The 24,047-nt window shown below is 54.6% G+C and overlaps 1 protein-coding gene across 2 annotated transcripts in view; it reads left to right on the forward strand.

Moving 5' to 3' along the window:
* Positions 1-18,199: 18,199 nt before the first annotated feature.
* The window catches only part of NTN3 (netrin 3), a 30,973-nt gene continuing 25,125 nt past the window's right edge, over positions 18,200-24,047 (forward strand). Inside the window, exons 1-2 of one of the 2 annotated variants that reach the window (XM_041462824.1) lie at positions 18,200-18,277; positions 18,686-18,797. The gene's annotated coding sequence lies outside the window, so the exon portion shown is untranslated. Of the gene's footprint in view, positions 18,278-18,495; positions 18,798-24,047 lie in introns of those variants that run through there. The other variant, XM_041462823.1, reaches the window with a different exon arrangement.

The following is a 24,047-nucleotide window of genomic DNA, read 5'->3' on the forward strand; positions in this document are numbered from 1 at the left end:
CATCAGGGGCATTTCAGAGAGAAAGGGGAAAGCTCATTTTGCAAGAGGAACAACATCTGTGGTGTGGGGGCCGAACATCTGTAGGAGGGAGCATGGGGGGAAGGCATTCTGGGAAAATATTTCTGACATAATCCCAACAGTATCTGGTGTGTTGGGATTTGGTTACAAATGGCCCTCTAACGTCTTTGTGCGTTTTGTTCTGCTGGTTCCAGGGGCACACAGAGACCCCTGCTTTGTGCTAACCTGGGAAATAAACCATTCGCTGGGCTCAATGGCTGAGTTCAGTTGCGTGGGGAAGGGGGGCTGGGAAAGGGGAAGGCGAGATTTGTGTGAACTCAGTGAAAACCAGCCTAAAAGCCTCCATGCCATGTGCTGGAGGGAGGAGGGGTCTGCCTCCATCTCTGGGGAGAACCAGTAGTCCCGCTTGAGATGATGACTTGTCTGGAGGTGAAAGCATGAGAGCTGAGAGCCAAGGTGCTTGGTGAGGGCCAGAACTGGGGAGCAGAGGGCAGCTGTGTGCCAGCCCACCCAGCTCTGCTTTGCCAGCCTTCCACAGCGCTGGACCATGGTCACCTGGTGCTGGTGGTGCAGTGCCCTTGTGCCAAGGAGCTGGGCTGCCTTGGGAGACAGTGAGTCGGACGTGTGACGGCCGGGCCGTGGGCGTGATGGCTCGCCTCAACTGCCGAGCCTCAAAGGGGAGTAAGACAAAGGGGAACAAGCCTGATTCTTTGGTGTGGTTATTGCATTGTCTCCCCAAGCTGCTTGTGATTAAGGAATGAGCTGCAGGGGGAAAGGGGCAGAACAGGCAGAACCGGCAGAACACCGAGATGTGGTGGGTGCCAGCTTCTGAAGACACAGGCTTTCCCAGTGCGTTCTGGGGTCATGGCCTGGGAAAAGGGCTGGAGCACTGAGGGTGGGTGCCATCCTCTAACTCAGGTCCCTCCTGTCATTACACTGTCAAAAGCGATGCATGGCCACAGGCACTCACTGATAGGGCTGTGCACCTCCATTCCTGGGCACCCAGCTGTTCCTCCACTTACCTGGTGCTGGCAGGGGAACCATGCCCATGCCCTGTGGAGCTGCAGTGAGTCCCATGCTTTGCAGTGTCCCTTCTCCACACTGAGTCTCCACGCTTAAGCAGAAGGTGGTTATCTGGAGGATCAGCCCTTTAACCACTTCTTCCTTTGGGCAGGGCAGAGCACACGTGATGAAGGAAGTTCCACAGGACCCAATGGATGTTCCGTGCCCTGCAGGCACATGTGCCCCAGCACTGCGGGAAAGCAAAGGCACCTTTCTTCTCCACAGCCAGCACTGGCCAGAGCTCACCTGCTACAACACCATGTGCTGTTCAGGGGCAGCTCCCTTGGCTGGATCACAGCTGGATCTCTTCCTTGTAGCCCTACAAAGCCTGACTGAAGGAAAGAGCCCCTCTCTCAGGTTTGCAGAGGTCTCCATCTCTTCCTTCTGCATGTCAAGGCCCTTCTGCCACTTGGTGAATTGCTTTAGTTTTCATGAACCCCAGATTTAGATTATCCTGATTCTCTTGGGAGAGAGAATGAGTTCAGGATGGCTCCTGACATTTGACTCGATGGGATCAAGTCACCTTTCCGTTCCTCTTTCACATCCTCGTTTGGTTTTGACACCAGCAGCAGGTTAACTCTTTGTCTCATTGGCAAAGTTATTTCATCCCGATTTTCTGCCCTGCTTCTCCCCGTTTAGCTCAACTAAGGCCAGTGTGCAGGAATGCAGTTTCTGTCAGCACGCTGGCTCTGCCAGGGTAACTCAGATTCATGGGGCCAGAGCTCACAGAGCTCACAGAGTGCCAGCTCTTGAGATATCTGACTCAGGCCCAGGTGATGACCTAGGCCCATCACTCATCATTCCTAGAAAGGCAGACGAATGGACTGGAGGCAGTAATTGCCTTCCTCAACCTTTAAAGCCCATGCTAAACCTTTTCTTAATATGCAAAATTGTGTTCATCTCCTCCTCCAGGCCAAGACTTTGTTGTCAATCACCTTCGCAGCCTGTCATGGCCACCAGGAGCTATCAGGGAAAGCCAGTCTCTCTGCACACCCTGCTTGGTCTAGCAGCAGGTCCCTGGTGAGCTCATCCTGCTGAGTGCTGCTGGTCAGGAGCTCCAGCTGAGCTTCTGGCACTCACTTCCTCAGGCACCCCCAGCTCCTCGTTCATCACCTCAATGAAAATCAAGCCACACTGCTGAGGTTAATAGTGCCAGGGTGCACTGTGCTCAGTGATCTCAGAGGTCTTTTCCAACCTCAGTGATCCTGTGCTGACCACATGTGTGCCCTGCAGGTTGGGCAGAGTTGGGCTCATCTCACCATCTCCTCACGGCTACTGGGTACAAGTGTGGGCGTTCTGCTCTCTCTGTGCAAGACTCAGGATTCCTTTCTGCTCCTGTGCAGTTCTCCTTTGCTGTGTCCATGTACAGCAAATTCAACCACTTGCTCAGTTGCTGCTCGGCAGAGCAGGACCCTGACCCCTCTCCATGACAGAGTGTAAGGCTTTACTCACTGACACTCCAGAGGTGTCAGAAGGGCTGCTGGCTCATCTGCAAAAGCCGTGCACGAGCCTCCCCTCCACCTCAGTGATTAAAACCAAACATTAACAGCAGGAGCATCCCAGGGACATGGCTGCTCTTCGGTGTTAGCTGTTTGGTATTCTGCCTAAAAGCGTCCCACACCCGGTCAAGGAGAAGGGACAGCGTCATGTGGCACTGGGAGCCCAATCAGAGAGGCAGAGCCACGAAGAGCAAATCACGAGGAGCTGGAAGGCAGCACTTGCGAACCCACCATTGGATAAAATTGCCCTTTCAGGAGGATGGTGAATGAATCCATTCACAAAAAAAACAAACAAACAAAAAAAAAAAAAAAAAAAAAAACCCAAAAAAAAACCCACCCAAACCCAAAAACAAACAAACAAACAAAAAACCAACAAACAAACAAAACAACAACAAAAAAAACCAAAAAACCCAAAAACCCAGAACATAAATGCAAACAGCAAAACAGTCTACATATTTTACTTTTTTCATCTGGATGAGTCTGACCCAAACCCTGAAACAGATGTGTGGGATGTGGCTCTTGCAGCCATGTCCAAGCCCATCAGTGAATTTCAGTGAACTGATTCTGCCCATCTTTTTGTAGGCTGCACCATTCCTTCCAAACAGTTTCAATGACCTGCCCAAAGAACCGTGACCTCCTACTGGGCACCCTGGAGTGGGACACAGACCACCAAGGGCCCATGGACCACTGCTGGGATATGGTAGGAGACCCTGCTCTCCAGCATCACACTGATGTCCTAAAAAGGGAAAGGAGTCCTCAGAAAAGCCCATGGTCCCAGGAATGTGACAGAGCATGTGATTGGAAAGGTTCCTTCTTGTATCTGGAAGCTGGGAGTGAAGGGTATCTAGATATGGGACATGGTTGCTCATAGACAACCTGACTAGGTCAGCCATGTCTTGTGCTCTGTCACCTGGGAATATGGTCCATGGAAACCAGTGATCTCCTCGTGCTGGAGAATGAGAGCAAGGTCCCCAGCCAGGCTCACTGACTCCCCCATTGTAGGTAAGATCTCGGCCTTTCCCGAGGGGGAGTCTTGCATGCCACTAAGAGAAGCTGAGGCTTTGGAGCCAGTGCTGCCAGAGCTGCTGGGTGTCCACAGCAGGAACCCTGGAGTTTCCAGGATGCTGATTCCACCCACTGAGGAGCAGCATGTCCAGTGCTCCTTGTAGCTCCTCTGTTTCAGCATTGGGGGCTTTGGAGGCAGCCTTTGGGGAGGTAGCAGGAGGCAGAGTGGAGCAGAGGTTCGAAGGCTGAGAAGGGAGGTAAAGGCTGCATCCCTGGATGCTGTGGCAGGACAGCCTTTGGAGAGCCAGCTCTGAGTCTGGGGTGGGAAACAGAACAGCTGTGCCAGAGAAAAAAGTTCCTTGTCATGGATGCTAGATCATGTACAGGTACTTGAGTCCATAAGCTTCTTGGAGGGTTCTGCAAGAGCCATCAGATCCCCTCTGAGGCTGGCTGTGTCCTCAAGCATTGTCCAGTCTGTTTCCATCACATTTGCTGCCAAAAGACACTTTCTCTCCAGGAGATGGTACTAACAAAGGACTGGGCCTCCAGCCTTGGCTCAGTTTATCTGCTTTATTGAGACAGAGACTGTATTTCATCCTGGAGCTGAGATTAAGCACTGGGCTGCACTTGGTGTTCTGATCTTTGACCATATTTTAGGAAAGAGCCTACATTTGTCTCCCCCCTTCCCACCCGGGAGCTGCAGCCAGCAATCGTCTTGGACACCTCTTTGAGCCAGCAAAGGCAGCGTGCGGGTCAATGCGTGGCCATGAAGCTGGATAAAGAAGGACACTAATGAAGGACATGGTGATGGTGTTTGTGACGTTGTGGTAGCCAACAGGGCCCTGGGCTGAACTGCACCGGGAGGTGCCCTCTGCCCAGGCTGCTGGAGCGGGCTGGGACGTGGCTTCCCAGCGGGAACACGCGGGCTTTGCCTGCTCTGGACACTGCTCTGGGGGTCCCAGCGGAGGCTGGTGAAGGGACCATTGGCCAGACGGGGCATGGCAGTGTCCTCACGGAGCCCCACGGGGATGCTGTCCGCGCTGCCCCGGCCCCGGCCCGGCCCCGGCCCCGGCCCTGCCGTGAGCGCTGCCCCGGCCCTGCGCTGACCCGGGAGGGTGGCGCCACCTGGCGGCCGTGCGGGGCAGGCGGGACCCGCTGGGTCCAGTGCATTCCCGGTACTGCCGCACGGCTCGGAGCACCTCGGGCCCGGTACCGCCGCGCGGCTCGGAGCACCTCGGGCCCGGTACGGCCGCACGGTGCGCTGACCCGGGAGGGTGGCGCCACCTGGCGGCCGTGCGGGGCAGGCGGGACCCGCTGGGTCCAGTGCATTCCCGGTACTGCCGCACGGCTCGGAGCACCTCGGGCCCGGTACGGCCGCACGGCTCGGAGCACCTCGGGCCCGGTACGGCCGCACGGCTCGGAGCACCTCGGGCCCGGTACCGCCGCGCGGCTCGGAGCACCTCGGGCCCGGTACGGCCGCACGGCTCGGAGCACCTCGAGGTGCCTCCATAGGAGGCAGGGGAATGCACCACCTCAAGCACCCGGCCGTGGGACACGGAAGAGCCTCCGCCGAGTGCCCTGCGGCGGGCGCAGTGCGGTGTGCCCGCAGGGTTCCGCCCCTCCTAGGGAGCTGCGCCGTGCTGTGGAGCAGTGCCGGGGGTTTGTGCACCCGGGGATGGTACGTGCTGGACACAGCTTTCCAGGAATTCCAGTTTCACAGCAGCCACTGCTGACTCTGGGGTCCCGTTCAGGCCACCCCAGGGTGGCAGGAGCCTCTTTTTCCTCTGGAGGCTGCAGCAGCGGCGGACACAAGAAGTCCAAAGTTCTCCATGACTCTCCTCTGGGCTGAAGCAAATTTGTCTTCGTGAGGAGTTTTAGCATGCCTGGAATATAAAGGCTGCCCACAGGGGCTGACAGAGCATCCCTCTATCCTCCCAAAGGAGCAGTGGAAGAAGCACAACCAAAGATATCCTGCATAGAAGAAAGGATATGTCCTCCATGAGTGCTCCGAGTGAAGTGGGATTCATCCAGACCCCTCTATCCCTATTCCATATAGGCCTAGTGTCTGGGCACAGTTGTTGTCCTGGGCCAGGTCCAACCCTGTTGTCCAGCTTAGTTACTTCAATAAGACTTCAAATTGCTTAACAAATACCACACAAATGTTTAAACCCTGAGAATTTGTACTCTGGGTTCAAAATGTGATTTATCTTCATCTGTGCCCACGAGATTTATCAGCCGCAATTAAGGGAATGGCTGTTCTCTTTAAAGTGTGGTTCTAGTCAGAAAAACCAACTGGAGTCTCCTCTCAGTGAGTCAAACACATGGCCAAACCAGAAGGGAAAAACTGAGAAATGTTTTTCTAAAAACATCCTTATGTTTTTTGGTCAGAATTTTTTGAAGCATAGCTGAATTTAGAAACATTCAACCAACTGTAGTGGGACAGGAATCGGGAAGGGAATTGTGAAAATTCAGTCAGGTTTTTTCCCCCTGTTCTTCATAAAAATTTTATATTTTTATGTCATTTTTCATTAAAAACTGCTGTCAAGGACTATGTGGCACATCTGCCTAAAAAGACCATTTGCAAACCTCCCTCCTGTGCAGCACGGACAGGAGGCGACTCTGGATGCCTACACAGGAGAATAAGAGCTCTTGTTCGCATGTTCTGGGCAAGCCTGCTAAAACATGGGATGTGAGGACTTAATGCTGGGCATAGAGGAGTGCACTGGTAAATAAAGCACTAATTCCTGCTAACGAATCCTGTGGACTTACAGTTCCAATCATGGCTGCCCTGCTTCTTCCTTTCCTCCTCTGTGACACTGAGCTCTGAGGGGGGAGGATGGCTCTGCCGTGCCCTGAGAGCTGTTGGAGCACGGCCAGGAAATGCCCAGGGCAAGGATTCAGAGAACATGGAGTTCCTTCATCTCTCTTAAAAGCTCTTCAATTTAATCTCCGAGGTGCAGGCCATGATCAGAAGGACAAGTCCAAAAAAATCCCAACCTCCAACAGGGTAAAATCTCAAACAAGGCAGAGCAGATGGAGAAGCACACAAAGATGAGCCATTGAGTAGCTGCCACAAGGATCCAGAGATACCAGCTTTGGCACCGTCTGTCATTAAGCCAGTGCCATACTGTTAAATGCACCTCGTCTGGAGGTGGGAATGCATGAAAATGGGAGCAGAGACAAGTGCCAGAAGGAAACAGCCTCAGGAACTGCATTTGGCATTGGCAGGAAACTTTTTTAGACCAAACTTACCTTGAAACTGTATTATTTTTCTGCCTGTGCAATTTCCCAACAAATTAAATTGTTGTTCCCTATTAAATTAAATAGGGAAAAAGTCATGATGGGGATTTTACAGGTTTCCCCCAGACAGCACCAGAGCCTTTTGACCCAGCTTGAACCCATAAACTCTGTGCATTCAGATTAGGGTGCCAAAAAAGAACCAGAAGTTCCTTTCAGGCCAGATGGTGAATGTTATCCTTTCCCAGTAAGTGTGAGGAGAATGTTTTAATCCTCATCAGCTTGCCCGGGTCAGTATGTATTTCTCCCTGCAAAAAAACTAATTTGTATTTAAGCCTTTTCTGTTCAGCACTTCAGGGCACATAATGAAAGGATTTTCCTGCCTGGAACTCTGTGCTTTTTAGACAGTTCTGGCTGTAGCTCTCACCTGGGACATACTGTAAAGAAATCTGACCTTTTATGCTTACCATCTTTGAAGCTAGGAGGGTCCTGATTTCAATTTCAGCAGCAAAGGGCACATCCAAGTCTTGATTTAAAAGGTCTGAAATGACTCTCATCATCTCGCCTGGCTGCTCGTCTCATCCAGCCAGTCTCACCTCATCCCACCTCACCTGGAGTCAGGCACATGCAGCTGGATCCCATATGCTGGGCTGCCCTGGGCAGTCCACCAGGGCTCATCAGGGCCAGATGTCCTGGGCTAGGGGCTTGAGGGGCGCTATTCCCCTCGTAGTACCCATGTCACATAGCATGACTATGGCCATGCTGTGTGAGGTCCCCCTGATCCAGCCTGGTTGTCATTCACCCCAGCTGTGCAGGAAGGCAAACAGGAGGAGCAGGAAGAAGCTGCAGAACTGACTTTCCCAAGCCTAAGGCAGACCCATGAGGAGACATGAACCCCAGGAAACACCCTGGTTTCCCCTGACACCACCAGCAATACATTCTGCAGCCAAAGACCTGAGGGCAACCCAGCCCCACCTCTGTGTCACCAGTGACCCCCTGCTAGCAGCCCTGCCTGTACTTGGCTGCACCGCAGAGGATGCTGAGCCACTGGCATCGTGCTGTCCCTGCCCTACACACCATTTGGCATGCAGGCAGGGAAGATGTGCAGGGACCAGTCTGCAGGGTGAGCCCCCAAACACTTCTGAGGAGGAAGAGCTGATCAGCCATTGACTGGCAGATGGTTGCTAGTGAGCAGAGAACCTGAACCATCAATGCTTCTGGCATTTGGAGTGCAATCTGCTGTCCACCAGACAGCATTAGCTGATGGTGTGGGAAGTTTTTTCCCATGTGGGAGGATGGTTTACAAGTGCTAAAATTGCTCCTGATGCTGCCAGCATCTCTGAAAGACCAGGTGAAAAAAAAAGCAGATATCTGTTATCTCAAGATCTCTCCTGTGCAGGTGGGCACATCTGGACAGATGTGAATGATTTCAATCTTACAAAAAAAAAGGTATTTCCTCCTTCAGGGTGCATCAGCTTTGCTACTGCTCAGTGGGCTCTGGGAATCAGTTCAGCATCACAGCCCTGTGCCTCCAGTCTGGTGCAGGCACCTGCCCAGGACTCCTGGGGCTTGTCATAGGCCCGTCCCTGGCGTGGCTCTTTGCCCTTGGCTTTCCTTAGCATCTCCTGGCCTTTCCTGTAAGAGGAACTGCTGGAAGTGTGAATTTCCATACCTCAGGATGGCTGAGCACTGGAGCACATGTACTTCTAGAAACAGTGGAAAAGGGCACAAGGTCCTATCCCTTGTAGGTGCAAACCCTGCCTCCTTCTCCTTGTAGTGTTCTCCTGTGGGAATCTGCAGCTCTCCCATGCCCCCTGGTTAGGAGTAAAGCTGTGGGGCCATGAGGCCCTTTGCTTTTGCCTCCATGAACACAGGCAGGTTTTTCTCCTGCCTGTGCTGGTTCTGCCTCTGGAGCAGACTGGGGACTGTCTGATGAGCTGTTTGGGTGTTAGAGGCCAAAGCCTGATCCTGGACCACAACTTTCCCAGGTCTGAGCCACTTTTGAGACATCTGCCTCCCAGGGCTGAGGAGAGGTTCTCAGGCCTGCTCAGAAGAAAAGCATCGCTGCCTGCTTGGCACCAGAGCTTGGACGGGAATTCTCTTGTTTTTCACGAGCAGGCTGAGCGGTCAGCACATACCATGAGCAACAGTCAGAGCAGCAATAAATAGCCAGAGCAGAAGGAGACAACCTGTTCAGACTGGACCGCTCATCCCCTGTGCCGGCGGGAGGACTACTGCTCTGCGTCAGGGTCTCATGAGAGCCAGCACAGAGAGCCACTGTCCTGGCCCAACCCAGCCCCAGTGCATCCTCCAGGAGCAGTGGTGCCTACTGCTCCAACCAGCATGTCCCGGGACAGGGTAGGCAGCCATTAGGGCTGTCTGTGTGGGATGTCTCACTCCTGCTCCCAGAACTGTGCCGGAAGGCAGATGCCATCACTGCGGGCTGGCTGTGGGACTGTTCCTCCGGGGCTGGTTCCCATTTGGGAGCACACCCAAACTTATTCCTGAGTCCTGGTGAAAGTCCCAGATTTTGTTGTTCTCCATGAAAATGAGAACTTTGTAAACATTAAGGTTCAGTAACACATCTCAGAAAACTCAGTTTTCCCAAATGATGTTCCTTTGTGATCTTACAACACGCCATGACTGTGGGGTACAGGAAAGGTCCCAAATAGCCAGTGAAAGCTCATTGCTTGGCATTTTCCTTTCTCCCCTTTAAGGTCTGCAAGAGAAGCAGGCATGAAGGTTGTTCCTACTGCTCCAGGTCACCTCATGGTGAGCATCCAATATGGAGCAGCCAGGGGTTGTAAAGTGCTCTGAACCTGAAAAGTGCTAACTAAGAAAATGAAGCTCAACACGAGTGTTATTAATAAATGCCAGCCACTGTTATATAACTCCTAATCATGAACCGAGTCTTTCGGCCCCCATTGTTCCATTGTCAGGCCCTATTATCTGGGAACTCTTACCCATCGACCACAAGAAATAGCCTGGGCTCTGCGGGTTTGCAAACTTTGTTGTTGGAAAGCTTTTCATGCAATTGTTTTTGCTTTGCGCTGTTGTCCTCCTCATTGTACAGATGTGGGTGTGTATCACAGCCCACACCCTCTGCCTTTTGCCTCAGGATAACTTCGAACATGAACTGATCCCTCTCAGTGAGTGTTTTTCCTAAGAATTCTCTTTAAAAACAACAACAATAAAAAAAAAAAAAAAAAAAAAACAAAAAAAACAAAAAAAAAAAAACAAAAACCCTCCTCATTTTCCTGAAGTGAAGCTTTTTCTGAGGAAAGATGCTGGCCTGCAATCCCAGCAGAATGAGTAGGCTGTATCCTCAGAAGAGGCTTCCTGCAGGAACAGCAGCACTTGAGCCCAGGCCTGAAGGAAGGAGGGAGTGTGGGCTACCTGGTCTCTGGAACTCACTTGGAGCAGGGCAGACTGGGACTTGCAAGGCTGGACTGTTGGTCCCCCCCTTGCCAGACTCCGAGCTTTCAGACACCCCACTTCAGTGCTTCTTGTCTTCTTCACCACAGCACATCTCAAGATGGGTTTCTGCATGGTTCTTTTACCTGGGAGTCCACATGAAGCTCATCTGGCACTAGAGTAAGCTTGTAAGGAAGCCTCAGCTCTCCTTTTGAGCTACTTCAGGCCTCTGCAGAGGTTTCCATGTCCCAGTAAGTGCAGATCTTTGAGGCACTTTCCCACTGGTCAGTGTAAGGTACGGCAGCATGGGAAGCTCTGCAGGCTGGTCACAGCTTGCCAGTGTAGAAGCACTATCATTTGTAGGGGTCAGGCTAGGACCAACCACACCGAAAAATGCCTTCTTGGTCAAAATATAACAGTTTGCAGAACTTTGTCTCATTTGGTAGAGTAATTTTAAATCAAAACCAGAAAATGCCAGCGAAAGAGCCTTTGGTGTTCAGTTTTGGAGGCCTGTATTTTCTCTACCAATGTGTTTTAAAAATCTGTGAGACTTTTTTCTTTCTTTCACTGGAAAGCCTGAAATGATACAGAAAGCTAAAAATAGTAACAATACCCAGCCAAGTCATTGGGGGTTTTCAGTAAGCTCTAATGCAAACTTTGATGGTGTCTTGGGCAGGTTTTATTACTTTTCTGACCAGGGCCTATTATTAGGGTTGTAAATATTCCCAACCAAAATGATCTGGAAGCCACCAACTTGTTCCTGAATGGTTTTTCCTGTAGTTCATCCAGTGTTTCACACCTTTGAGCAGTGACAACCTGTAAGTGCAGTGATGCTCTTGGGGTGGGGATGAAGGTGAGGAGCACCCAGAGCAGTGCTGCAGTATGATCTCAGCATGGTCCCCAAGCTGGGATTGTGGCCCTGGGGTCACCTTCCCTCACCATCTACAGAGATGGGCTCTGGGACACTGGTCACAGGACCATCCTTGGTGGCTGGATATGCTCCCCACACAGGTCTGAGCTCTCCCAGTTGCCCTTCCTCTGGCCCATCTGGGCTTTGCAGCAAAGGGCAGGCACAGAACACACGTGGCCACCACTGGGCATCCTTCTGCCCAGCCATACCCAGTACTTTCCCTTTAAGAGGGAGGCACAGAGGTTTTGTGTGCTGTGCAGGGAGCTGGGGCAGCCCAGGAGACCACTCTCCTGGGATCTCTGCATGGCACAGAGACATCTACCTAACAAATGAGGGAATACTTTCCATCCAAAGAATCCGTCTCATGGTCCCCTCTTCATTTGTGACACAAGGGAAAATGTGAAGCAGCCAAGATGCATGAATCACAGTCCCAAACAACGTATAATGAACTCATAAAATCAAAGGGAGGGTTAGTTTCAACCCGTGCTGCCAGGGCTCCTTGGACATTGTCTGGAATGAATTTAAGTTGTTACAAAACTCTCTGTGTGTTTCTCTTCCCCCCAACCCCCTAAACCATCTTTCTTCTCTCCCTCTTCACACCATGTTTTCCTATGAGCTTCTTTCCCTTCCCTCCCTCTCACCTCTCCTCTCCTGCCTTCATTCTCTCACTGTTCATCCTTGTCACTCTTTCTCAGCCCTTTGTCCCAGCCCTTCCTCTCAATATTCCTTCTTCCCCCAACCATCTGGCTGCCAGCCACTTACACCCACCACCATCTTTCAGAAAGACTCATTTTCAGGACAGCTTCAGACAAAAGTCTTTAGTTGATTCAGCAAGGCCCGTGCCACCTGCTCACTCTGACATGGTTACACCAAGGGAGCCCCTGGGCTCCTGCCTCGCTGGGAGCTCAGCCCCAGATCATCAGCAGAGGCAATAGAGGGATGACCTCCCCAGACAGTCTGGAGGACTGGAGAAGTGTGGCTGCATGCATTTGACCATATGCTCACACTTCTGCTGCCTCACAGGAATTCACAGAATCACAGAATCTCCTGGGCTGGAAGTGGCCCCCAAACATCAAGCCCAGCTCCTGGCCTTGCACAGGACACCCCAACATTCCCCCCCCCCCCATGTGGCTGAGAGCGTTGTCCAAACACTTCTGGAACTCTGGCAAGTGGGGCTGTGAAATGCCTTCATCCCTAGAGGCCTGCTCATGTACCAGCACTCCCAAGGAGGACAAGGAAGCAGGCACTTCAATCCCACAACCACTTCAGAAAACAGGGATTTGTTTATATCACAGTGGCTGCTGCTGCTTGCAACTGAGCAGGCTCTGGAACCATAGGAGCTGCTCAAGGCAAGTTTGAGCAGCAACAGGCCCTGCTGCCTTGGAGACCTGGGCTGGCATCTCTGTGCTGCAGCTCACGGTCCCCACAGCAGGCTGGGGCCCCCAACCCTTGGGCAACCAAGGGCCCCTGTGCTGTGCCAAACTAAGCAGCAGAGGCATGGCCCAGGCTGCTGAGGCTCTCTGAAATCCCAATCCAAATCTACCCAAACACTGAATTGGTTTGGAGCAAACAAGACACAAGCCAAACCTCAACCCCAGCCGTGCCAGAGCCAGCTAGCAAGCAAGCTGCTCCCGGCTCACACAGGACCGTCTCCATCTGCCAGGCAGGTTTGTGGACCTCCTCGCTTGGTGTCTCGCTGGGAACACCCCTGAAGCACCAGGCACACACTGTGCTCCGATTGCCACATCGCTCTGCGGTGGCTGCCTGCTGCTCCAACGCTGCAGACAAGGTGTTATCTGCCAGCCGGCAGGGCTCACATTCCTCCGGTTCGAGGGAGCACCGCCCGACTCCTTCTGATCCCTGCACAAGGCTTGGAGCAGGGAAACGAGAGCAGATGAAGCGGGGTCCCCAGCACATGAAGATGCTGAGGTAGCTGATGAGGTTTATTAAAAGAGCCCCTTGTACTAAAGCTAAGTTTTGCTTCTGACTTCAGGCCCGTGAACAGCATTTGGGCCCCTGGAAAACAGCTCTTAAAATTCAGGAGAGCTGTTTCCCAGGAGAAACCCTCACTCTGCAGCCACATAATCCCGCTCAGCAGAGATGCCGCTGGCGGGCCGCTGTGCATCCTTAGAGGCCCCCGTCGCCCCGAGAGCATGCCGAGGCTCCTGCCGCGGCACAAGGCGTGCAAGCCGCTCAGCGTCCTCCCTCTTGTGACAAGCACAGCATCTTTCCCCTGATGGCAAAAGGACAGGCGCAGCATCCCCCCGCCAATGGAAACACACACTCAGCTGTCAGTGCCCCGTGGGACCGGCGTATCCGGCGTTCCCATCCACTCGCTCGCGGCTGCCGGAGCCTCTCCCCGGCACAGACCGAGGTCGGCGGCCGCAGCCGCGGGGGAACGGCTCCATCTCGCGGCCGCCGGGCCGAGCCGGGCCGGGGCGCACCCGCCGCTCCCCCCGGGTTGCTGCGATCGCGCCCTTGGGGACACGTGTGTCCCTTTGCCTGCCGTGGGGAAGGAACGTATCGGTGCCATAGCAGTCGCTGCAGAGCAGGGTGGCGCAGACAGAAGCATAAGGTGTGGGGGTAACATTCTTGAGTGGTCTGCACACACAGCCATGGCAGTGATGAGGGGATGGAATTAGATAAAGATGAACCAAAGCATGTTCAGTAAAAGGGCCTGGCTTAGTCTTGCAGCTCAGGAAGCTGATGAGAGAGAAAGAGGTACAAAATGAATTCCTGACCCCAGCTGCTTGCTGAATAGGGTGACCTGGGACATACTCATCACATTCAGCACTGTCCAGGAAAGTTTTCACTGTAAGCAGCACCATGCAAATCCCTTTGCCATGGGCTAAAAGTTGTCACAGGGGATAACACTGAGCTGAAGATGTGCTAGAAGAGCAGGACCTGGAGTGCTGGCAGAACTGCCACCTCCTGGGGCATGGAGTGTGTTTGAGGGTTGTGTTGCACATTGTCCCCAACCTGTGCAGCATCTTTCCAGTCCAAGACCGGGAATGGCAATGTCACCAGAACATAGCCTCAGCACACACTGCTGCAGGTTCAGCATCTCTCCAGCCTTGCTAGCAGACTGTGGTCCCTTGCGCTGCCCCACCTTAGCCTGGGGCTGTACGCTGAAGCTCCAGCACTGTGCCAGGCCTGTGCAATGTTTATGCTGGGGTGAACAGGGGCAGGGTAGGGCATAGTCCATGTAATGACACTGCAGTGGTTATATGGGTTATATAGAATTATATGCTGGGTTTGTTGGTGATGTCACACTGGATTCCATTTCCCCAAGCCACACTCACTGCAAACCTTTCAACAAACCTTGTCTCCACCAGGGTGAACTGCCCCTACTGGCCTTTCTGGGTGGCAGAGAAGAGCTGTTGCGGCCCAGAGCAGGGCTACAGGTCCCCAGGGAGTGCCTATTTGGGCTGCCACCATATTCCCACAGTGCTCAAACCCTGGGTGCTGCCAGCACGTGGACCCCAGGCTGGGCAGGCAGCCCAGGACATCTGTGTTCCCCAGCTGTGCAGAGCAAGAGGAAGGACCCAAATGCATCATGGATGCACTGGGCCTGCGGGAAGGCTGGTGGCGAGCAGGAGAGTCAGGGTGGAGGGAACAGACTCCAAGGAGCTGCTAAGGCTCAGGTGGGTCCCAAGCCACTGGTGTGACAGAGCATGGCAGGATGCCTTGGGCAAATCACACCCCACGAGGAGAGCGCCTGTACCTCCCTGCAAGGTCACATATCAGTTCCTGGCAGCAGCTGCTGTGATCTGCCCTCCAGAAGAAACCACGTGTGGGAACAGATTCTGAGCACAGGGTGGGAAGGCAGATGTGTCTGTCGGGAGACTGATAGTCCCAAAAGGGAGGCAGATAAGGTGCCCTTGGAAGAGTAAATAGCACAGAAAGAAGAGAAACATGAGAATTATGGAGTCATCCTGAGGATGACCCAGTGGCTGAAACAGGATCCTCCTCTCTTAGTGCACTGGGAGAAGGGCCTCTGGGACCAGTCAAAAGAAAGAGTCCTCCCTTCTGGCAGTAAACCTCTTCCTTCTCCAGTGAAGAGGTTGAAGAAGGACGTGGCAAGGCAGTATGTAGGGTCTCTTCCCTGCTTGTCTGGAAACATGAGCCTTCACCTCAAGGAGCCGTTCCAACACGCCGTGATGGGGCGGGGCTGTGGACTGGATTACAGCTGGGCTCATCAGCAAGTGAGCCAGCCAGGGGGTTCCGGGCCCCGGCGTCACCGCGCACCGGGGCACCCCGCTGCCCTGCGCGGCCGCGGCTCCTCGCTGCGGCGGGACCGGCAGGGGGCGCAAGAGCGCCGCGCACCGACCGCGGGGCAAGGGGGGCTCGAGTGCCCGCTGCCCGCACTCGGCTGCCCGCGCTCTGCTCTCCGCTTCTCTGCTGCCCGCTCTCTGCTGCCCGCTCTCCGCTCCCCGCTGCCCGCTCTCTGCTCCCCGCTCTCCGCTGCCCGCTGTCCACTCTCCGCTGTCCGGTGCTGTGTCCGAGCCGCTCTGTGAGCACAAGGCAATGGCCAGGGGAGTCCTCTGCAGGGCTGGACCGGCTTTGAGCGTGTGCTGCAGGGGAAGTGGGGATGGTGGGGGGGCGAGGTACAGAGGGTAAAAGAGGGCATCAGCCTGGGGGCCAGATGGCTCCAGGGGGACTTTAGAGCCCCTTCCAATTCCTAAAGTGGCTCCAACAGAGCTGGAGAGGGCCTCTGCAGTGATAGGACATAGGGAATGGCTTCCCACTGGCAGAGGGCAGGGATGGATGGGATACTGGGAAGAAATTCTTCCCTGGGAGGGTCATGAGGGCCTGGCACAGGGTGCCCAGAGAAGCTATGTCTGCCCTATACCTGAAAGTGCTCAAGGATAGGTTTGAATGAGCAATTTGGTCTAGTGAAAGATATCCCTGCTGTGCAATTGGACTGGATGATCTTTTAAGGTCCCTCCAACCCATTCGACAATTCTGTATCTGCCCCAGCTGACTTGGTGCTGGTGCTTTTGCTCCAACAGTTTGTGGATGTGTGTGTCCTTTCAGCAATCCTTTGTTGACTGGGAGGGCTGGCTGGCACCAGATGCTGTGCTTTCATGAGGCACAAGGAGCAGGAATGGATGCAGAACGGGAGCTTGCAATGGGCAGAGCTTCCTGCAGACTGCAGGGTGACAAACAGCGTGTTTGCCCTCTCGTCCTGCCAGTCCAGATCTGCCCAGGAAGGCAGCGAACACTGGGTAATGTCAGCATGCTGAGGAACACCAACAGAGTCTCAGTCTGATTCCTACCTCAGTGAGTGTTCCATCCCTGCTGATGTCTGTAGCACTCCCATTTGCCAAACCCAGATTTACACCTTTCTCTCAGGCTCTCCATCCTATGAAGAGGGAATAGGGGAAACAGGGATTCAGGAAACAGCTTCTGCCCATCTCAACTGGGCTTTCACTGATGTAATGCCTGTGGAGAGCAGCCCCAAAACTTTTCCATATGGTGGCCAGCACTTCCAACACCATGTTTGAGTCACAGGAGGGTGGGGGTCCAATGGGTGTGCAAACAGCAGCACTGAGGTTGTGGTGATGCAGGCCCCCAGCTCAGCACCACCCTGGAGTGGCCAGGTCAGGCTGGGTCAGTATCACAGCTCCTGTTCATGGTTGTCCTTCTGTTTCCAGGTGAGGAAAATGCCTTCAGGTCCATCCCTTGGACAATTCCTGCTTCATGTCACTTCATGATCTTCTAGCCATGCCCCATTTTGCCCTATTGCCTTCACCATCCCAGCCTCTCCATGGTGCCACACTGTCCTGGCAACGCTGGGCCTTGCTCAGTCCCGCAGTCTAATGTGATCACACACAAAGCAAACATTGGCCCTGCACTAGTGTCCCATCTAGCAGCTGCATTGGAGCTGCTTTCATGGCCTCTGGCTTGACTGCCCAGCTCTCCAAATGTGAGAGAGACAAGGGCTACAAGACACCCATAGCACTGGACTTAGAGCCTGGATGTTTCCCTGCTCATGGCCAAGGTCTCCTCCATCCTGGTGACTTCACTCTTGCTTATCCACGTCCCTGCTGCTGGAATAGGAGGGGAAACGTCTTTAGTGCAACAAGGCAGAGAGCAGCAAACAGCAATTCCCCTGGGGCTCGCAGCCAGCTGGGGTCTGCTCCTTCAATGAGCATCTGCCAGCCGGCTGGGAGAGCTGCTCCTGCAACCTGCTGCCCCAGAGCAACAGGATGTGGGTAACCAGGGGTCCCCCGGGAGCAGGGTGATGGTGGGTGCGGGCTTTGAACATAACGGATGGGCACTGTGCTGGCACCTTGCCCTTCTTCCCACCTCCGGTGCTTCAGTCCTCACATCCATTGCAAGGGCAATTGCAAGAGGATGTTCCCCAGGCCAAACTGGCAGATGTGGGGGCCACAGGGCTGTGAACACGGCCCCAGTGAGAGAGAGAATCCAGGTCCGAGTTTCCTGCTCTCCTCCACCGCCTCGCACAAACTGGTTAAATTAGTTTCACCTTTTCGTGGCCCGCTCGCAGGTGGTCTGGGGATAGCGGAGCAGCCCCCGGGGGCAGCCTGGAGGCAGCTGTGCTGGGTACGTAAATGCCCCGCTTCTCTCCTTCCTTACCCAAAAATCAGAGACCAAGGGCGACTCTGGTGCAGCAGCGCGTAAAAAGCCCCTGCACCACGGGATGGAGCGGAGACTCCAGCTTTCTCCATAAGAGGAGCTGCTTCCGCCTGGTAAATGCCTCATTTGCTTTGGGAAGCAGAGGGAGAATAATCGGCTGCCTTGGCTGCGGCACCGCTGAGCCCTCGGCGTGGTGGGCTACGGCCGGCAGCCACCCGCATTCCGCGGGGATGGACCCGCTGTGGGCTGAGCGAACTCCCGGGGTGCAGCGGGACTGGCCAGGAAGCAGGTGGGACCGCGGCCACCGGGACCCCCGCGGCGCTGACCGGCGGCACCCGGGACCCCGCGGGGAGAGCTGCCCGCCGGTGGGGCGGCCCCGCTTCCCGCCCGGCTCCAGCCCTGCCCGCTGGGCTGCCGGCGGGGCGGAGGGCGGAGGCAGGGCTGGCAGCGGCGGCGGGCGGCGCACACGCACACACCTCCCTGCATGTGATTAAATGGCTCGAAATCTGCTTCTGATTTCCTCGGGGAGGTGACTTTTCCCTTCTTTTCAACCCGGGATTTATTGGAGTCTTTTTATTCCACGTCCAGGCGGTGGTCGGGGCTCAGTTTCTCCAATTCTTGCTTTTCTTTTTTTTTTTTTTTTAAGGGGTGTTTTTTGTTTTCCCTTTCCTCTCCTTTTTCGCCCTCCCTTGCCGCCTCCCCCCTCCCTCCCGCAGCCGAAGCAGCCGCGGGCGGTACGGTGGAGCGGGCGGGAGCGCGGCCGGCTGTGGGCACGGCGCTGGGACCCGCCCGCACCGCCGGGAGCAGCGCTCCCGCTTTCCACTATTTCGCTTTATTTCGTCCCTCACGCACGATTCCCTGGAAATTTGTTATCATTGCTTTCCCCCCACACACACCCTTTTCTTCACTTTTTTTGCTTTCTTCGTGCTGCGGCCAGCACCGGGAAGGAGCTACCCCTGCCCGCCGTCCGCCCCGCCGCGGCCCCGGCTCCTCTCGCCGCCGCTCCCGGACCTGTCGCCCAGACCGGCTCCGCTACCTGCCCGGCCGCGGTAAGCTGCGCTCCCAACTTCCCGGCGCTCCGGGCTCCCGCTCTCCTCCCCACCGCTCCCTCCCTCGTTGCCTTTTATTCCTCCTTCTCCCCCCGCACTCACCCTCCCTTTATTTCCCTTTCCATCCTTTCACCGCCGAGAACGGGACTTCCCCGCAGCGGGGCCGCCCGCCCGCCGCTGAGCCCCGCTGTCGTCCCCGGGCAGCTCCGGCCGCCGCTCCGCACTCTGGCCCGGCTCGGCTCGGCCCGGCTCGCTGCCGCCGCCCGCAGAGCCGGCTCGGGGGTTCTCGGCGCTGCAGGGAGCCCCGCAGTGTCGCAGCCCGGCGGAGCCCCGGCCCCGCTCCGTGCGGCTGCGGTGCGGGCAGCGGCGGGAGCCCTGCCAGGCCGAGCCTGCGGTGCCAGCCCCGGCTGACCGGGCACGAGGCATGCACGTGGTCCCCTGCCCGCCGCTCCCACCGCAGGCCCTTCTCCGTGAGGGCTCCGCCGGCACAAAGCCATCTGGGCGGGCGGCATCGCTCTTGTCACCATCACAGGCTGGGGTCCATCGCTGGTCCCTTCGCAGCACGGCTGCCCTGAGAGACTCCCCTGTGGGGTCAGTCGGCTCCCTTTGGAAACGGCTCCCGTGGGATGTGCTCTGCTCCGTTGCAGTTCTGGAGCCAGACTGGGTGAGACCCTCGGCACCCCGAGCACCTGGCCCTTGAGCCACATCTGGGGTGAGAGTTCTGGCCAGTGAACGTGCGAGTGAGCAGCTTCACAGGAAGGGAAGCTGGGCTGCATTTGGTGGGTTTGCTTTTGCTTTCTTCTCTTGGAGCTGCTGAAACCTCATTTCCTCAAAACGCCATCCTGCAACTTCCCTAGCCCACTGGAGAGTGGGTGGGTGGAAATACCTTTCTTGGATGAGGACTAACTGGTGTGATGGGGACATGGTGCTTGGCAGTCTGCTATGTCACCAAGCAGGGTGGGTGAGGAAGGCCCCGTGGGCAGGAGCACGAGCTGCTCTGGAAGCACTGGGTCCTGCTGGATTGATGCTCATCTAGGCAGCACTCCTCTCTCAGGGAGCTCATCCCATGAACATATGGGATGTAAGCCAGGCTGAGGATCCCCACCTCCATCCGTGCCATTTGTGTTGGACCAGTAGCCAGGCTGAGGCAATAGTGAGTGCAGACATGGATGTGCACACCCTGCATGGCTGAAAATGCCACAGATCCATCTTCCCTGGCCAAATTTGCTGTTGCCTGTCTCTCAGAGCCAGGAGAGGCTAGAGCTCTCTGTAACCAGTAGAGAGGAATGTGGTTTTCGGCTGTGTGCTGGAAACATCCTCCACTGTGTTTGGATGGATGGAGGGCAACTTTTTTTCTCTTTTTCTGCAATATCCCATTCACAAAACAGAGGGAGCTGCTGTGCTGCTCTGACACCTGTTCGGAGTGGGCTGATGAGGGGACAGGAGATCCAGCAGTCCAAGAGCAGGGTGGGCTGAAAGGGTCCCAACACCCCTTCCTCTTCTACCTGTGTGTGGAAGGAAGGTAGGTCCCTGCAGAGAAGAGGGAAGATGTAATGCCAGGCTGGGCAGGAGCTGATGTGTGACTGTAGGCTGTGGAAGAGAGAAGCCTGGCCTAGGGATGCAGCTGAGCGAGCTCAAGATGCTCACCAGAAATGCAAGCTGCTAGGCATCCAGGCTGAGGAGCATTTCCACCGCTCTCTGAGCACCAGAACAATGGTGTGTTCAGTCTGGGTTGGACTGGAATGGAGGTCCCACCTTGGCTGGCTGCTGGCAGAGGTGTGACTCTGAGAGGAGGTTTCCCCAGCCCTGAAGAAGGAGGTGAGCATCAGTGCGCACCTTGGGGGATGTGCTGAGACGTCTTCAGCAGGGAAGCAGCCCAGCATGTCGAGGGTGTTGAGGCAGCACCTCTGCCTCCTGTTCCCCCATTCTGGTTAGTCAGGCCCTGCCCCATAAGGAAGCCATTATTTTGTGCCCCTTCGAGCCCCTCCCTGAGCCTGCGCAGGACACTTGCACTCGGTGTGGAAACGCGACAGATTTTCCATATTCCGCTTTGCCCCATGATGTTTAAAAACGTACACGACAGCTTCTTCCTAATGCTGCAGGCTTGGCTGACACTCAAGCAATAACAGACTGTGGGACACCAGGGGCATGAAATATTGTACCAATAGCCAGAGAGGGGGTAAAAAAAAAAAAGGAGATGTCAAAGTGCAGTGTGTTTCCAGCCTGTTGTTGTGAGCCATCCTCTGCCCGATATGAGAGATCTTTCAAAACTGGCCAAATGCTGTCATTTCTGAATACCATTTTAAATATTCATCCAGACTATTTTCAACATCTGTGCCCGGCATGTTGTGAAAATGCAGTGAGGGATGTTATGGAAACCAGATCACTTTATTCTCATATAGAGTGGAAAGGAGTGGAGGCAATGAGGACTTCTGGACTGGAACTCTGAGTCCCTTGCATCCACTGGGAGTAGTGGGAGGAAAACCCTCTGCACCTTGAGGGATGCTGCTGAGACCACTCAGTAGAGCCAAGCACTGTGGTAGGAATGTGCAAAGGGGTTTGGGAGATTGGAGTGGGGTTAGAGTTGGGTAAAAAAAAACTAACTGGTCAAGATGTAGTAGAGGTTAATAAATGGGGTAGAAAAAAAACCCGTAGAATACCCTGAGTTGTCCAGATGCATCCAGGCAGTGCTTGCTTGTCCTGCAAGGTCAAGGGCTCCAAATGTCTCCTTGAGCTGCTGTTGCATTGGGAACATTAGGAGGAGACCTCCAGCTTGCACTAGCTGGGGGATGCAAGAGCTTTGCAGCAAAATGGATTCAGGTCCACATCATATGGGTGATACTATGCTGAAGTCTCCTCTACCTACAGCCAATGGTGAGCAGAGTAGGCATGGGAGACCCAGCAGGACACCCATGCTGGGTGTTGGTCCCTCCTTCCTGTGGTCAGCATAGTTTATGAGTTACTGAAACTGGTGAGCAGGGATGTGTCCGAGCATCCTGCATATGACAGCTCCATGCACATAACTGAGTAGCCTGGGAACTGTTTGTTTTATGGTGGATTTCTTTTTTTTTTTTTTGATTGTTTTCGATAACCTTGGAAATCTGGGCTCTGTTGCTGCCTTTTGTAACAAATCAGGCTGCAACTAATTCAAGCCAGGCCAGATCCTGACCACAGGTATGCCAGTGTAAATTTGAATGGAGTTGCTTACGTCTTGGTTTGGCCCGATGTGAATGGAGTTACTTCGGGCTGATGCCAAAGCACTGAGGTCAGAATCTGGCCCATCCTTTCCTGTGTGCAGTGTAATTTGTACGTGTCTCCTGGCACCGCTGGGGTATCGTATGGCTTGTGTAATTCTGGCTCCGACCTGCCAAGAGTGCATTGCAATATCCATCACCTGCAGTGCCTGCTGCAGGAAGATGCTGCTGTGTAATTGCCCCCCTGAGCTGTGCGTGCAGGAGGCTGAGCCCGAGGGGCTGTGTGGAGTAGGCAGCCCTGCAGATGTGGGGCCATAAGCACTCAGAAGCTTCTGATACTTAAATATCAGGAGAGATGAGGGAGCTTGTAAAGGAAAGTGAGGCATCTCCTTTGTGCCATTAGCCAAGTCCCAAGTGGGCACCAGTTGCTCCATTAGCAGCTGGGAAGGCGATTAGCACTCCCAGCCACACTGCATCCCTCCAGCTTCTCCCAGCGCACACTCCCTCCCCCTGGAAAAGTGAGCCGGACCAGTACCTTGGCTCCATGGAGTTTTTCCTTTTTTCCTTTCACTTTAAATACTTCTCAGTTGTGTTTTTATATCCCAGTAACACATGGAATGATTTATCCACAGCCAGAGCAAAGTTTGGGCCTTATTCTGTTTGTTGGCTGGAGGAATTAAGCTTCCCTGAGCTGGCATCGGCATGGTGGAAGAGGGACCTGGGTATCCGGGACCCTGGTAGTGCCCCAGGATGGATCTTGTTCATGGGCTGGGGCAGAGCTGCACGGGGTGGCTCCTACAGCACATGTGGCAAGGGGGTGCAGATGCCCTCATTACAAAGGGTCTGTAACAAGGTAGAAATGTGCAGGTTGTAGCAGCAGATACACCCTGGTTAAGGGACATGCTCTGGTCATTTGTGCCTGGTTACAGCTTCTTTGAGCACATCATTTATGTTCTGCTTTGGGTCCTGTCCCATCCTCCCAGTGGCTTCCTTCACAGAGGACATCTGAGGTGCTGGTGGGCTTTACTGGGGATGACACAGTTCAGGAACCAGCAGTCCTCCTGAATCAGTCTTACCTAAGAGTCTTAGTTGTTGGACTCCCTGAAGTACTCAGGTCTTTTGGTCCTTGCCCAGGAATCTCTGCCTCCTGATCCATGGCTTTTGCAGCACATGTTTGTGCCTCATGGGGGTGGGTGGCTCTATCCCTGCTGGCACCCAGGACCTTATCTCTGTGCACAGGCCGCTGCAGCACCTCATGGGGACCAGTCATTCCCATCTCAACCAGTTCCAAGTGAGGCCATGTATTTTCCTCAAGTGATGCAATTCCCCCACACACTATGCTGTCCTGGCCTGGAGGAGAAACGCAGTGGGCTGCAGCATGGCAGCAGCATCAGTGTGGGGTCATCAGCCTGGGAGAGCAGCACAGGTCCCTGGCAGGAGTGCAGTTCCATTCCCCTGTCATTCCTTGGGGTTCTCCCATCCCCTTCCAGGGCAGTGCTGGCTGCTCAGCTTTAGCCATCACCTGCCCTCTAAGCCCACATGTTTCTGACAGCAGAGCACCACTCATGCCTTCCCCTCCACTTTAATTAGAGAAGGCTGCTCCTGTGCTGCAAAGGTCCTGGGATCAAATCTGGTTAATAACCTGTTTCCCTCCCTGCCTTGTGTTGTTCCACCTAATCCTGTAATTACTTCAGCAAAGTTGCTGTGGCCCCAGTCTGCCAGGTGGTGATCCTGGGCCTGCTGTAGGGACCAGCATCCACGTTGTGGGAAGTTTGCTCTCCTTGCCCTGCCTCACCTGCTGCACTTGCCTCATCCATTCTATTTTGGGAACCAAGCACCTACCCCATAGCTCAGTATCAGGAGACCTGGAGCTCAAGGCATGCATCTGCACCCAGCATCACCCTCGGTGGCACTGCCTCCTGCAAAGATGATGGAAAAGAAGCCCACGGTGGGCTGGAGCATCGCCCTGACAAGTCTCCCACAAGACAGGGAAACACTGCTGGTTGCTCTGGGAAGTGTGTGGTTGTAGAGAGAAGGGGTGTGGAGGTGTTGGATG

The sequence above is a fragment of the Pyrgilauda ruficollis genome, unplaced genomic scaffold (assembly GCF_017590135.1).
Source record: "Pyrgilauda ruficollis isolate IOZ18807 unplaced genomic scaffold, ASM1759013v1 scaffold16, whole genome shotgun sequence".
Lineage (NCBI taxonomy): Eukaryota > Metazoa > Chordata > Aves > Passeriformes > Passeridae > Pyrgilauda > Pyrgilauda ruficollis.